The 14,999-nt window shown below is 43.7% G+C and overlaps 1 long non-coding RNA gene across 1 annotated transcript in view; it reads right to left on the reverse strand.

Moving 5' to 3' along the window:
- LOC146860573 (uncharacterized) overlaps positions 1-14,999 on the reverse strand; it is a 527,912-nt gene that overhangs the window by 494,479 nt on the left and 18,434 nt on the right. The gene's annotated exons all lie outside the window — the stretch shown is intronic.

Genomic DNA, 14,999 nt, shown 5'->3' on the forward strand with positions numbered 1-14,999 from the left:
CCAGGCAGCATGTAATAAAGTACATCGTCCATTTTGGGATCAAGACACCTCTCCACTGTTGGGACCTAGAGTTGCTTGCACCTGGTTGAAGGGAGTACCTTCATCTCCACTCTCATATGTAGTTCTAACATCGTCCATTGTGGTATCAAGACACCGTTCCACTGTTGGGACCTAGAGTTGCTTGCACCTGGTCGAAGGGAGTACCTTCATCTGCACTCTCAGATGCAGTTCTAACATCATCGATTGTGGGATCAAGACACAGTTCCACTGTTGGTACCTGTTGGACTACTGTGTTAGTAGTATACAGAGCACTCCACGGTGCTGGGCCTCAGGCTGGGCGCTGTCTGCCTGTGTCGCGGTAGCCAGCGTTGATCTCAGGAGCCTTCCCAGCTCGCAGACCTCGGCCCAGGAGCTTCTGCCGGCACGTGATGAGCCCTCTTTTACATACGACAGTGTCGAAAGGTGAACTGTGAGGCATATGTGCGTCGCAGCGACCATGACAGTTTCTGGGTAGCAGCAGGCTGAGAGCATTATTCCCGCAGCCACCTTCGCTCACAGCGTCAGCCTCGTGGCGGTGTAAGCTGCGCAGACCTGACAGACATGTTCGCCATTCCGGAAGAGAACCACACCCAGAGAAACGTGCCTTTTATTCATACCCCTACGCTAGCCTTGCGTACACCGAGCCAGCTCACTATGCTAAAGATTTTGGGGGGGAGGGGGCACGTATGCGCTATGTTTTCGAAATCTTCCCTACTGACTGTACTATCATGGTTGCGTCCACTGTCGACTTCACTCAATAGACCATCAGTGTGTTGACATGTACATGTCTGTGCTCTGCATACGCACATCCCCTCAACACTTTGCATTGTATACTTTTATAATCGAGAATCACTTGCCACCTTCACACATACTTTGCTCCCATCTCTCCCCGCATTCTGCATTGTGTAGCAGAGGTGCTATGCCATGGTTGGTTTGTGTACATGGCTAGCCACGGTTCCCACAGTACGCAGTGTTGTTGTGTCTGCTAGGTGTACATGTTGTTTGTCATGTTGTATGTGATTATATAAGGTATCGCGTTTATTCATGAGCAGTGGTTTCTCCCATTTACATATCGCTGTCTTAAAGAGGATACCGAAGTTTTTCTCACAGGTGAAAAGTGGGACCACAATGGCAATCATTCATTACTATGCAAGAATATCCAACTGCACGACGCTTCTAAGCTTACAGCCCCCAATCTTGCATGCTTTCTTAAAAGCACGCCAACTCCCACAATCAGACCAACATTCACACAGCTTTCTAACTGCATTTTTCTGGTTCTTAATAACATGGACTGCTACGCGCTGTGAGCTGGCATACCATATGTCCTTACTGTTTCAACCGGATAACTTCCTCTGGCAATCTCTATTACCTCCCACACAAAGTAACTCCCAAAGTTAAACTTGGCCTTCAATACCTACTTTGAAAACAGGATTTATTAAACGGAGCAAACTGAAAGCGCTTTTGTTTCAAACAGAAGTGTCCCTCACTTCTCCAAAAGTAATTTATCGACTGCAGATAGCACGAACTTCAAGTAAAATACACTCCCTTTTAAATACGAACCTCCCATTACACTTTGTGAATTGTTACACAATTTTCAACACATCTGACATTTAAGGTCTGGCACACTTTTTTAACATTGTCTCCTCCGGCCTTCTCACAGGCTTTCAAACTGTTTTTAGTCTAATACCAGACTTCATTCATTCGATCATCTCTGGAATAACAGCAACAGTGCCCATAATTCTCGATCTGTTTGCGGCCATCCTACTACTATTTTAGCTTGTTAAAAATGGCACCGCTCCCTGTGGTAACAAGCATGTCCGACAGAATACGCCTCTACGCGAAGCTACATCAATACCGTGAAAAAATGGAACAACTTTTTGGCTGCCTGCCTCTATCTATTATCGGAGCCAGCTACAACATGACATTTATTTACACATATACAATCTGCGTGCAACCATCTTTTTATTGCAAAACTTGCCCAATCGACTGGCAAATGGATCTATGCCTTGCCAACATCCCAGCAAACGCTCCCGATATCCAGCAGGTAATGGAGTATCTTGAAAACCATTAACTTGATTGTTCGGGCAGTGGAGCAATGGCGGATGCAACGCAAAAAGGTATCCTGGCGGAATGGGATTCCTGCACAGCCGCGAAAGATCTCCTGCAATGTGCGACCTTTAACAACATTGCAGATTGCCTGCAAATTCAAATTGCCGCTCCAACATTCGAGGAACATTACTGTCCCTTCGAGGATATGAATTGGATCGCTTCACTTTTCTCACACGATGGCAACGATCACCTCTTGGAACATTACGCATCTCAAGCCACTGAATAACTTCCGGACTGCAATCTCCAAGACTTGTATGAAATTCACTTTATTGTTGGATTGAGTTTTTACAACTTTTTTGAATTTTTCCTATTAAAGTTTTTTAATACACTTCAATTGAACTATTTTCATATAATAACTTTCTAAGTATGCTTAGGCATTTGAACACTGTTTTCATTATTGGCCCTTACGTCTCCACACTAACCAGGAATGGATGATGTCTGGCCTAAGTAAATACGCTATTTGCTTGCTAAATTAGCCTAAACCCGACATCCATTTTGAAACCATATCTATTCTTTGTACACACGTCTCTCTGCCTGCCTCTTATCCACGAACCCCTTTCACACAAATTAGCTCATCCTCAGCCTCTGCTCACGAACTGGCAATCAAGATAAAAAAAACACGGCATTGTTCAGGAACTGGTTAGCACAGTGTCGTAATCGTATCCTACCTTTATTTTACTTCTACAATTTACAGTAATTCATGTCTATTACGTATTGTTTATGTCACATTGAGCTGTAACATGTAATGTGGAATTGACTGATGCAGAAGCTTAGCTTTGAATACAGCAGAAGCAGTTGGAGTTTGCCTCAGCTGGATGCCTTAGCTCTTGCACCAGTGGGTCCATTTATGGCACTTAAATAAAGACACTTTTTATATAACTTGCAGACACCATCCCTTTATCCCACACAGTCACTTTCTTAAACACACCTGATTTCACCATTTGCCTTCTGTGGCATTGCAACATTCTGCATTATATTCTTCACGATTATTTCATTATTCCTGCTTGCTAAAACACTCCATTTGAGTCTTCAGACCGGTAGGGGTGAGTAGTTTGCTTCCCACTCTGCTATAGTCTAAACCCATACTAACACCACTTGCACAGCTATGCTACAGCGGCCAGTATGCTACTGCGCCCAGAGCACATCAGTTTACAGCAATCAGCTCACGGTTTCATCCCGAGTGTACTGGCACCTCACCTCAGCACCATCTCACTCTGGTAAAAACAGCACTTTCACACCGCTAGGGGTGAATACTTCACTTCACACTCCCTGTATAGCACACCCTAACCACCCCACAGAGCTCACACCGCTATACTCTAAACCCATACAGCTATGCTACAGCGGCCAGTATCCTACAGCGCCCAGAGCACATCAGTTTACAGCAATCAGCTCATGGTTTCATCCCAGAGTGTACCGGCACCTCACCTCAGCACCATCTCACTCTGGGAAAAACAGTACCTTCACACGGTAGGGGTGAATAGATCACTTCACACTCCCTGTGTAGCACACCCTAACCACCCCACAGGCCTCAGAGCGCTCCTACCCTCCTCTTTCCTATTCTTTTTGCCATTTTTTCCCCTTACTCACTTCAACAGAATCACAAAATGGCTGCCAACTTCCTAGTTGCAACCGCTTGCACCGTTCGCAGCCTATAAGCAGCATGCTTGTGCTAGTAACGCCTCAGCCAATCAGAAGGCAGAACTCCCAAATATCGATATCTGTAAATTTCGATGCTTCTCCAAAACTACTGAACGGATTTACACCAAATAAACAAAAGCGTACTTTCTAGACCAAGACCCTTCTCCCTGCCAAATTTGGTGTAATTCCGTTCACCCGTTCGACCTGTAGCCTTGTCTAAAGTTTCCTATGGAAATTAACATGGAGAAAACAGGTTTTGGGACCCCCCTTTTGTATCAGCCCCCCCCTTGACAAATCACCCCCAAACTTTCAACATAGGAGCTGATATGAACAAAGAATTTGTTTGGAAAATTTCATGAAGAGTCATCAAACGATGCCAAAGTTATAAGCAAAACAAAAAACAATATATATATATATATATATATATATATATATATATATATATATATATATATATATATATATATATATATATATATATATATATATATATATTCACTGAAAAAACCATAGGTTTCAGGGGTGTTATAGTTAGCTGGACTTTTCGCTTGTACAAAACCATTGAAATTCCCCCGTTATAGTTAGTTCAGCTAACTATAACTCGCGCGCCCGCAATGCACTGCTGATGACGTCACATATTACATCACTCATGACATGGTCAGTGACATCACTCATGACATCACTGATGACATCTCAAATGACATCACTGATGACATCACTGATGACATCATCCAGTGAATGTGTGTTTTTCTGAAAATTAAATATGTTTTATATATGTATATCTCAAGGTCGATGGAAGAATAAATGGGTATATAAGTGTCTAAATGGATGATTTGTTTTTGAAAAATTGATTGTGTAACTGACTGATTAAGTGTATCATAGTGAATACATGGCTTAGTGAGTAATGTTTAAATATGTAAATATCTGTATCAGTCTCTCACTTTGTGTATAAGTGGCTGCATGGGTTGGTGAGTAGCTACATGGGTGTCTATATAGGTTATTAGTTGGTTTTTTGAGTATCAGTCTGAGTGTCTGCATGGTTCGGTGGGGGGTATTACGTAGTGCATAGGTGCATGAATGAGTGACTCACTGTTTGTATGTGTTGAACACAGCATGTGTGCAGGACTGTATGGGTGGATGAGTGTGTGTATGGGTGTGTTAGTGAGTGAATGACTGTCTCAATAGTGTCTTTATGAGTAACTACATATGTTTTAAACTAGTATATGTGACTATTGGTGTATATATGTGAGTATATGTGAGAGTGAGAGATTGAAAGAGTTCCTGTATGAATAAGTATGTGTTTCTATAAGTGATTGTTTAAAAGACTAAGTATGTGTAAGTTTCCGTAGAAGTAAGTATGGTGGTGTGTGTATAACTGTATATGCAAGTAAATGTATGTTTGATTCTTTATTAGCATGAGTGACTATGTGTGTGAGTAACTCTATGGATGAGTGGCATTGTGTAACAGGATGTATAGGTGTATGAGTACATATGATGAGTGAGTACATGTATGAGTGACTGTATAGGACTGTTGGTGAATGAGTGGATGTGTATGTGGATCTTAGAATTACTGAAGAGGTTGTTGTAACTGGTATTGGTATGTCCATTGTTTTGAAAATTTTAGTCTCTATTTTTGAATGTGTGTATCAAAGGTTATATTAGGGTGAGAGGAGGTCTGCCACTCTATCACAAGGATGATGTCATCAGTGATGTCATCAGTGATGTCATTTGAGATGTCATCAGTGATGTCATGAGTGATGTCACTGACCATGTCATGAGTGATGTAATATGTGACGTCATCAGCAGTGCATTGCGGGCGCGCGAGTTATAGTTAGCTGAACTAACTATAACGGGGGAATTTCAATGGTTTTGTACAAGCGAAAAGTCCAGCTAACTATAACACCCCTGAAACCTATGGTTTTTTCAGTGAATTTCTGAGGTTTTTTAAATGCTAATTCCTAACTATAACGTGCCTGAAACCTATGGTTTTTTCTGTGAATTTCAAAGGTTTTTTAAATGCTAATTTCTAACTATGCCTACAGAGATAGGACATGTGAAGAAAGAAGAAAAAATGCACAGAAAGAAACAAAAGAAGTGCAGAAAGAAGCAACAGAAGTCCTCAAATACGAAGATAAGTGCAGGAAGAAGGATAACGTGCAGAAAGAACAAAAAGAAGAGCAGAAAGAAGCCTTGTTGCAAAATCATCCTGTACCCTCAACTTTTTCAGACGGATACTGGTGGTAACTGAGTCTGACTAACCAGTCCTAGAGCCAGTGCTATGTTAAAAGACACTTAGAATACAGTGAAAACACCTACATACACTAGGGAACATTATGCGTTGGGGTCCCCCTGTGATTAGCATGACCTCCTCTGTAAGCCCCTAGTGTATAATAGGGCATGGGGATTAAAACTACCTCTTAAAACAGGCCACAGGGCGTTTTTGCACACGTTAACTCAGGCCCCGTCCCCTCCCTTCACCACTGTGTAAACACGCCCTGTGTCCATTTTTAGTTGGGAGATTAAGTTCATTTGAATCCTGAGGGTCCCTAGGGTCCAACTAGCCCACTAGGTACCTCCAGTAAGTGCCACAGAGCTGCGTTGCAGAGAGGTGTAAAAAGTGGCACGGCCTGGACCACCTCTCTGCAATGCAGCTCAGTGGCGCTTACTGGAAGCACTTGGTGGGCTAGTTAGCCCCCAGGGGCCCTCAGTATTGAAGGGAAATTATATCCCCAATTTAAAACGTGCCATAGTGCGTGTTTGCACACGTCACCTCAGGCCCCGTCCCCTCCCTTCACCACTGTGTAAACACGCCCTGTGGCTGTTCTAAGTCCCCCTGAATCCTAAGGGTCCCTAGGGTCAAACTAGACCACTAGGTACCTCCAGTAAGCGCCACAGAGCTGCGTTGCAGAGAGGTGTAAAAAGGGGCTTGGCCTCAGAACACCTGGCTGCAGCGCAGCTCCCTGGCGCATACTGGAGATGCCTGTTGGGGGCGCGTTTGCAGAGTGCTGCACGGAGGGGGCATGGCCTCCGGCACGATGCCAGTCTTTTATTTATTTTAGTTTTTTAAGAAGGGGGGCTGTTTGGTTCCCCTTCTTATTCTAATTTATTGGCCCTGATGACCCCATCCCCCAGGGCCAGTCTCCTAATTATATTTTTTTGACCCCAATCCCCAGGGCCGGCCACAGTTTTTTATTATTTTTAAAAAATATATATTTATAGACACACCTAGGACATGCTGGACAAACCGTACGTACCTATCACCATGACGATTTGCGTGATATTCATTAAAAGGCGACTATGCATGCAATGAATCCACGTGGAATGTATTTACACCACTAGTGAAGCTCTGACATGTCTGATGCCCTACCGTGCCTAATCCTGGTAGACACCCTTGTCGTTTATTTATACAAACATGGGTAGCTATTGACGGGCACATTTAATACACATGCACACCAAGCCATTCAAAGGGGATTCGACAAAAATTCGACCAAAACTATGCAAGAAACCCCCCTCACGGTTAATAAAACACACATCCACTGCCGGATGTGTAATACTTTTTATTTTACTCTCTGGAAAGGGGACGAACATCACTTGAGAGTCACAGCGTGCTCCTGACAGAGCCCAATGCTGTGTTACACCCACCATTGCCTGCCGAGTGCCACACACCTCTGTGTTGTATTCCACTAGCTAGTGCATATGCTATGACACTCTCTAGCCCATGTGCACTGTAACACCACCCCGTGAATATGTCATGCCACACTTGTCTTCGCACGGGTTATATTGCCCCATCTAACGTGCCTTTCTCGATGCCTATGTTATAACGCACAGTGCTATGCCATACATATTACAATCTGGGATCCATATCTTTGTCACAGTGCATATGCAACGTTACACTCCCCAGCACATATTTTATATTACAACTTTAGAGACTAGTTAGGTTACACAACACTGCCCTGTGCATATTACACTCCAAGGCGCATATCGCATAGCACGCGCTAGTGCCTGTGCTATCTCGCGCTCTCCAATGAATCTGTCATTGCGCACAATGTATTGCATATTATATTTCACGCCCGGTTCATCTTATATCACACTTTTTGGTGCATAGTTTATACCATACACTATATCTAGTTTTCATTTTCAATCGTGCTCTCAGGACTATATTCTATATAACACTGTGTTCACCTACCCTTTTCACGGGCATTACATTTTGCGATAGGGGGTGGAGGGTCAGGGGGTGTTTCTGCCAAGTGAGCCCGGAGTCACAGTCACAAACGTCCTCTTCTTCCTGAATAAAAGTGAGATTATGCTGCATACTTGTTCATATTTTAAGTAGTTCGCACAGACACAATGTTTTAAAAACAATAAAGTTCCTAATACCCGCCTTCTCTGAACAGTTAGCTTGCTGCCCCATCCCCTTCCTCCCTATCCTCTGTTGTGTGAATCCATGGACTAGCCTCCTCCCTCCTGCCATGCATGGTCTGATGTGCTGCCACTGCCCTCAATTTAGTATGGTGTACCAGTCCACTCCTCCTGCCCTCCATTGCCCAATTCTATGCCCCATCATTGACCTCCTGCTTAAACTCTGTGCTTAGCTTGCTGCCCCTATTCTCCTTCCCCCTGCCCTCCGATGTCTTTGTGCATGCCCCTGCTCCATCCTTTTTGCCCACCATGTCCCATGGACCTGCCACTCCTATCTACTCTGAGTGTTCTGTTGAGCTGCCACTCCCCTCCCACCTGCCTAGCATTGTCAGATGACTGTAACCTGTCCCTGCCACCTCCACCCTGCCTGTCCACATGCCATGCCCCTATCCTCTTCCTCCTGTCCTACATGGTCCATTGTACTGCCACACCCTTCTGCCCTCCCTGGTCTGTTGTGCTGCAACTGCTCCTCCTGCCTGCCCTGTGTGGTCTGTTGTGAGGTCCCTTCCCCTGAACTTTCTTGTCTGTGCACAGGTCCTGACCCTTCCTTCTATCCTCCATCGTCCTTTGTGCATGCCCCTCCACCCTCCTTCTTGCCCATCATAGCCATTGTGCTGCCACTAACCCTCCCACTTGCCATGCATGGTCTTCTGTGCTGCCATGGCCCCTCCCACCTTCCCTGTGTGGTCAGTTAGCTGCCCCTGACCCCCTCCCACCTTCCCTCCATGGTCTGTGTGTATGCCATCACAGTCTCACTGTTGCTCTTCATGGTGTGTCTTGCTTCTAGTGCCCATCCTGCCTGACCTCCATGGCTATCTTGCTGCTCCTGCCCTGCCCCCTTGCCCCCAGCCCTACTCCCTCCCTCCTGGCTTGTCTGTTCCATTGTAATGCCCCTGATCCGTCCCTCCTGCCCTTTATGGTCTGTTATACTGCAGCTTCCTCTCCTGTCTGTCCATTATGGTCAGCTAGCTACCATTGCCTCTTGCCCCTCTGTTCTCTGTTGTCCATGTGCATGGTCCTGTCCCCTCCCTCTTGCTTTCTATGGATTGTTGTGCTGCACTCCCGTCCTGCATGCCCTGTGTGGTGTATTGTGCTGCTGCAAAACCTGATGCCTGCCCTGCAGGGTCAGTTTGGTGCACCTCTCCATGTCCCTCCTGTCCTCTGTTATCCAAGTCCATGTCCCTATCCCATTTCCTTCCATGATCCAATGTACCATACTTGCGAACATTTTGAACTTGGTAAGAGGGAGATTTTGAAAAAAAACTGGGGTATTGATTTTCCCCTTTGAGTTACATTGAAAAAGAGGATATTGTAGACAGGAGACAGATCAAATAAAGCCCATTTGAGCTTAAAAACATTGGACGTTTCCTGGCTGAATCGGGTCTGTTGGCATGTATGGTTGTACTACCATTGCCTCTTCCTTCTGCCCACAATGGTCTATTACATTGCCACAGCCTTGAAGGAGGGTAGATTTTGTATCACAGGGGGCCCCTGGCCCGTTCTGTCCACACCTGAAGTATGAGACCCTTGTCCTTGCCCTGCCAGCTGCATTTGTAGGCCGTATTAAATTGACCAGCGGATCCTGTGTTGCTATATAATTATCCTGAGACATCCTTACCACTCAGCCAGCATAAAACCCCTGTGTAGGCCCTTCTGTTCAATATGTAGGCCTCTTTGTTAAATTGACCATAGCTCTGCAATTTTAGTGTATAGCAGTCTGAAGGCAGGTCTGCGAGGCCTTCTGATCCAAACTAGTAGCCCCCACCCTACCCGAGTGCTCCGTGCTCGGTATCAAAGTTCAACATCCCCCTGAAGCTGTCGACATACAGTAGGCTGCATCCTGGACTGGTACTTGCTTCCTGGGCAGGTTTCCCGCTTTTAAGGAAGTGGCAACCGCAGAGCGTCAAGTTAGGAGAACTGAGGAGATTTTATACATGAATATATTGAATTCCCGTACAATACCCATTATTTTCTGCTTGCTCTATGGAACTTACGATAAGCGATTGGCCTGAGAGACTGACCTTTTCACCCAGTCCATTGTCAGCATTAAGTGGGTAAATGACGAAATGTCTGGTAAAATCTGCAGACGAAGCTTTTGGGTAGCATACGTAGGTAGATGTAGCGTGCAAAGGAGCCCACAAAATGATATAAAAAGGGAGCACCCACAGATATCGACGGACTACCTCGCCGTCTGTATGTAGGTTAACAGGCAGTGCAGGTTTTCCCCAAGAGCTGGGAGCTCTTGTCTTCCTTTGCTTAAAATGTCTTGCTCTGCTTTGCTTGAAGTATCTTATTCTATTTTACCTATTTGAAATGTCATGTTATGTTTAACCATTGTTCTCTTTACTTTTGCATTTAAAAGATTTTGTATTGTAATTGCAGGAATGCTTGCTCTAAGAGTAAACGTGAGTGTTCCTAGGTAACATTTTCCTTGGTGTAACTTGTTTCTCATGATGCATTTATAGATGTGTTTTCTCTCTCTCTCTGTCAGTACATTAATTGAGATACAGAGAATATTATGACAGCTGTATGATTATCTGGATTCTGTATTTTGTACTTTATGTCTCTATTCTGCGGTTTCTTTGAAGATGCATCTTCTCATTAAACTGCCATTGTATTCTGCCTCCAATTCCATGTCTCATATGTCTGTTTTCTTCATTTTTGGAGCAAGCGTTCCTAGGCACACCGGCTCAAATTAAGGTGCCCCTTTTGTCCCTGACTCACTCTCCTGCTCAGTTCTGTGGTGGCTCCCGGGGATCTGGGGACCGCCCCTAGCTTCCTTGACCCGTAATAGATCTTCCCTCCAACAGCCTCTCTTGCAAGTCCTGTATTGTTGGTTTGTTGCCCCTGCCCCCCTTTCCACTGCCCTCCATAGTCTGTTGTGCTTCCACGGCCCTTCCTGCCTGCTCAGTGTGGTTAAATTGTTGCCTTTGCACCCTCCTACCTGCCTTCAATTTTCAGAGTCCCTGCCCCTGGCCTCTGCCTCTCAACAGTATCCTAATGAACAACTAGATTGCTAACATTCTATATTTATTACAAAAGTGTGGAACGCCTGACATCATCTTGATGTAATCAAAACTGTAATACCTAGAGCATTTCCTTTAGAAATTACATATATGAGAGGGTCTTATTGCCTTCAAAATTATGGTTAGCGCTCTAAAAGACTAAAATAAGGACATATTTTCTGAATTTTCAAATAGCGACAAAGCACTTTTAAATTATTTGTTATCTTTATGTTTTTTTATCCAGTTGACCACTTGATTAAATGTTGCACTTAGGGGAGAGGATGTGGTGTTACTTCCAGAACTGCAGACTTTGCAACTGGGGAACCAGGTTGAAGTTTCTGCTTCAGCTCGACATTCTGTGATTCTGGTCAAATCACTTAGTCTCCCCATGTCTACAACCAAAATGAATTTGTTCTTGTGTGATGTAACCAATGCTCATGTAAAGCACTCCAATACCTGACAAGTCTGCACTATATAACACTGCAAAAACACAAAATAATAAGTGTTTTGCACACTTCTGTCATTGGGCTATATTTGGGCTACATCTGGGTGATTTTGGGCTACATTTGGGCTCTTTTGTCTCCGGTGGCCATCTTGGGAGATTTATTTGTTATGAAGTTTCCTAATTTCCTCATGTACTGCAGTCTCCTCAGTAGGAAATGCTTTCAGTTTTTTACTTTGATTCCATCATGAAGGTATTCAGATATGTCACACATTTGCCATAAATTCTGAATGTTAGCACTCTAGTTGCTCATTAGATCACTGTAGTAAAACTACTGCACCATGGAAGTCTGCTCCTGGTATTAAAAGTGCATGTTTCAGTCTGCATGTCAGAATTTTTTAATGAAATAGAAGAGGATTTGAGAAGTCACTCAAAATGTGCCCTCATTTTCTTTCTTCAGCATTAATCATAATTTCTATGGCAAAATGAACCTCCTCATTGTGTTCCTTTTTAAATTAAATGTTTTAAGTGTTACCAGTTTATTCCAATCAAGATGGCTTCAGGTGTGCCTTACTTTTGTCATAATGAAGACAGTAAGCGCTCTAGTTGTTTTTAAGAACGTTCTGGGACATTCTGTCATTGGGCTATACTTGGGCTACATCTGGGTGATATTTGGGCTACATTTGGGCTCTTTTGTCTCTGGTGGCCATCTTGGGAGACTTATTTGTTATGAAGTTTCCTAATTTCCTCATTTACTGCAGTCTCCTCAGTAGGAAATACTTTCAGTTTTTTACTTTGATTCCATCAAGAAGGCATTCAGATGTGTCACACATTTGCCATAAATTCAGAATGTTAGCACTCTTTTTGCTCATTAGATCACTGTAGTAAAGCTACTGCTCACCAGGGAAAACTGCTGCTGGTATTGAAAGTGCATGTTTCAGTCTGCATGTCAGAATTTTTTAATGAAATAGAAGAGGATTTGAGAAGTCACTCAAAATGTGCCCTAATTTTTCTTTCTGCAGCACTAATCATACTTTTTATGGAAAAATGAACCCCCTCATTTTGTTCCTTTTTAAATTAAATGTTTTAAGAGTTACCACTTTAATCCAAGCAAGATGGCTTCAGGTGTGCCATACGTTTATCATAAGTAGGACTGTTAGCGCTCTAGTAGTTCTTTGGAACACTCTGGGAAGCTGCAGTAGAACACAAAGGAATCAACTGACAGTCTCTGCCCTTGTTGGATGTACATGTTTTACTGAGAATGTCAGACTTCATTCTCACATGACTGAGAAAGATAATGTGAATTTACAGAAAATAAGCTCTCAGTTTAGCCTATAGATCACCTTCCAAACCTCTGTGGTAAAAGCATGAAAAAATATTTTTCCCTCAATCATGATATCCCAGCAGAAGGCTTTTTCACATGGTGAAATCACCTTAGAACATACCACAATTCCTAAAATGAGTATGGTACCATCAACAAATGATTTATAATGTAACTAAAGTCTTAAAACCTTCTATTAACTGCAATGCTTTTTAATGAGGTGCTATCATGTATATTGGTCCCAAGATGGCTGCCAACACTTCTTGGATGAAGTGCTGACAGCCAATCAGATCTCAGGATGAGATGTGTGGTTAGGCTCCGCCCACATATATATATGCTTTTAAATGCTATTTTCTCAGGAAATACTGAACAGATTTACACCAGACCTGCAAAAGGCACTTCCTTGACCTTATGGCTACCTCTCTGCCAAATTTCAAGTAATTCTGTTCAGCCGTTCGGGCTGTAGCTGTGTCTAAAGGTCCTATGGAAAAATGCACGGGGAAAACGCGTTTTGGGACCCCCCTTTTTTCTCGGCCCCTGCTTGACGAATCCCCCCGAGACTTTCAGGGTAGGAGCGGAGCGTAGCGCCCCACCTATTTTGAAAATTTCGCGAGGATTCGTCGACCGGCGCCAAAGTTATTCCAAATAGAATGTTGCGGATTTCCTATGGAAACAGGGTCCTAACTATAACTACCTACTGGCGACCGCCAGTAGGTAATATATATATATATATATATATATATATATATATATATATATCCAAACCAACGAGTTGCCTACTGAGAGAGGACCACACACAGGTAAGTTTTCTTTGGTCAGCATTTATTGAGCAAAGGCAATCACAGCCACAAACATCATTCCACATCACATAGTCCTCCTGACGCGTTTCATGCTAAGAAAGCTCTTCTTCATGAGGTTTTGGACTACCAAGGAATGAAACCGGCATTATTTCAAGTACAACATTTAAATGATAACTTCCCCACCCTTGTGGGCGGGCCACCCCTGCGGCCTGATGGTCCATGTAGTGCTCGTCTTACTACAGTGAGTTGCAAGGTTCCACTCTTGTTAATTAAAATGAAATCCCAAGTGGGGTATGCAAAACTGCATGCAGGTTTCAGGATTGCCGCTTCACTTTGCTCAATCACCCTTCCTGTTCCGATGCTGAAATGCCGATTGACACCGCCATGGCAGGAAGACGCAGAACTTCTAGCGTATTGGTTTGGTGACTCAAGAACGCTGACAATAGTACACACGGAGTTAGCCATAAAGATCATTGAGGTGAGAGGAGAGTGAGGCATTTGATTCGAGTAACTTCTGGATAGTGCTAGCACTTACGGGGATATTTTGTGTTTTTTAACAGCTGCGGTGCGGGTCGGACAGGATTAGTTCTGGACTTGGCAACTCTGAGGGGAGCCACAGAGCGGAAATGAGGTATTCGTTTAATAGGTTTCAAGAGTACGGTTGAGTTTACCTTCAGTAATATTTCCGAACGTACTAGTGTTGATGTTTACTTTTCAGAAACTTTCCTTGATCGAGTGCCATACCGGGCACTATACAGACATATACAAGTCTTCAGTTGTAAGTGTTTTGCAGTTTTCCAGTGGCGGTTTGTTGGAGTTTGAGCACAAAGTTGGGTGAAGTGGTCAGTAGATCTATTAAACACTAGGGGCCTCATGTAGGTCGCCAAATACCGGTCGGTAACGGCCGATTTTCGGTAATTATACCGTTACCGACCGGTATTTTGGCGTTTGGTATGTAGGGGGCTCATTTCTGTATTCGGTAATTTACCGAATCGGTAAAATTACCGAATCGGTAATTTTACCGATTCGGTAAATTCCGATTACAGAAATGAGATGTAGGGGGAGTGTGTGGGTGTTTTTAGGAGTCGGTATTTACCACCAACTAATAGTTGGTGGTAAATAATTAATGGATGTGTGTAAGCATTTTTAAGCGCTTAGCAGTGTGCAATGTGGCAGACATACATGCCCTTAGGGCATGTATGTGTGCCACATGTGCACACATGGCC

This window comes from Triturus cristatus, chromosome 3_1 (assembly GCF_964204655.1).
Source record: "Triturus cristatus chromosome 3_1, aTriCri1.1, whole genome shotgun sequence".
Taxonomy (NCBI): domain Eukaryota; kingdom Metazoa; phylum Chordata; class Amphibia; order Caudata; family Salamandridae; genus Triturus; species Triturus cristatus.